This window comes from Sinocyclocheilus anshuiensis, unplaced genomic scaffold (assembly GCF_001515605.1).
Source record: "Sinocyclocheilus anshuiensis isolate Anshui unplaced genomic scaffold, SAMN03320099.WGS_v1.1 scaffold1277, whole genome shotgun sequence".
NCBI lineage: Eukaryota > Metazoa > Chordata > Actinopteri > Cypriniformes > Cyprinidae > Sinocyclocheilus > Sinocyclocheilus anshuiensis.
In genome coordinates this window covers 7,367-9,201 of record NW_015549629.1, presented here as the reverse complement: position 1 = coordinate 9,201, position 1,835 = coordinate 7,367, and positions in this window count along the sequence as shown.

The window sequence follows — 1,835 nt, the reverse complement described above, 5'->3', positions numbered from 1 at the left end:
CTGTTGGGATGGCTGGAGTGGGGATGGGCCGTTATAGATGGATTAGGTGACGTTAAAGGGGGCTAGCTATGGTGGGTCAGGAGTTCGAGTGAACAGGGATAGCCTCTTGAAAGCCTCTGGCTTCTGAAGGCTTCTGACAAAATCTGTGTCCTTATGTTGCTGGCTATGGGGGGTGGTTCCAAAGCGGGAGTGTTTGGAGGGATGGGTAGGGGCGTGGCGGAAGATAGAGAGAAGGAAGGGCAAGCATGCAAGGGGGAGGAGGAAAGATACCTGCGGGAGTGGGGTAAGGAAAGGGCTGTTGGTGGGTCTGCGCCACTAGCGGAGGCGTGCTCACGCTAGCATCTGCTACGGGAGCTGGAGGCCACTGAACAGAAAAATACGATAATTATCGTACGTCTGGCAACACTGCATTGTACCAAAATACATGTTTATACCGGTAAGGCTAATTTTGCAGTTATGTGCTATTCACTTTCACACTGTTGCTAAAGATATTTACTTTGCACACTCTTCATATTACAGTCCTAAAAAGACGACAGAAAATTTACTCACGATTGCTGTCCTGTGGCAAAGCACGAGGGCAGTTGCGTTTTAGATCAATTCTGAGTGAGCGCACCGTGGGCGTGTCAGTAAATGGTGAAATATTTCCGTAAATGAATTGATCTTGCCAGAATAATTTATTATGTCTGTTCCGTCTGTATCATCTCAGTGAGGTTTTATACATGCACAGTAAAGCGAATGTAACGCTTTCAGACATTTCAGTGTGGATGATAAACTTTGGAAAAAACGTTTGCTTCGTGGTTACAAAATGGCATCAACATCCGTTTATGTCATAACGTCGTTTAACAAACTTTAGCCACGAAAACCTGCCTTTAGCGACCTCATCTGAAAATTAATTAATTTGCAACACAGCCTGCGCCGTTCGCGGAGGCAGCCTTGAGCTAGCGTCCGCTAAGAGAGCTGGAGGCCCGGCTGCGTATACGGCGCCGCGGCCGCAAGAGCCGCAGTGAAAGGCTGAGCCGCAGCGGGAAGCGAGAACGGGAGACGTTTCAGACGCGCGCGCCACTTCATTTCAGCGCCAGGCGCGAGTCAAGCGAGCGTGGAAACGGTAGTGTGCTCAGAGATTCATACACATTATTTTTTTGTTAAGTCTTACTATTTAAATGTTTTTTCTGTTCTCATGTCAGATGTGTATGTATGTATGCATGCATGTATGTATGTACCAGGAGCACCTTAAAAAAAAAATAAAAAATCCTTGTGTGTTTGCGCACACCTGGCGAATAAAGCTGATTCTGATTCTGATTAAAGAAATAACAGCCAAAATAACCTAATAACCAGCTGCTGGGATGTATATTAATCAAAGGACAAAGAAAAAAAGAGAGGAAAAAAGAACTTTTATAGCTTTAAAGGTGGTGTGTACATTTTAGCGGCATCTAGTGGTGAGGTTGCAAATTGCAACCAACGGCTCAGTAGAAGAGAAGCTAAAATATTTTTTAAAGTCTAATAAATGTTCAAATTGATAGCTCTCAATTATACTGTAATGTGGAATGGCTATAGTCAATGGTTAAATATTGGGCTAAACTAATCTTACAGAGAAATCAGTATTGGTATCATTGATACTGGCCTTCAGTCATAAAACAAGATGCCATTAAACAAATATTAAAAAATATACTGTCTTTATGTTGTTTGTACATTAATGTGAAGATTGAATGTGAAATTATTGCAATATAAAAGTATATTTAAAAACTTTAATGTTAGGTGGGATTAATTTCAGAAAAATGTGCGATTAATTAGTTAATTTTTTTAATCGATTGACAGCACTAATATATATATATATA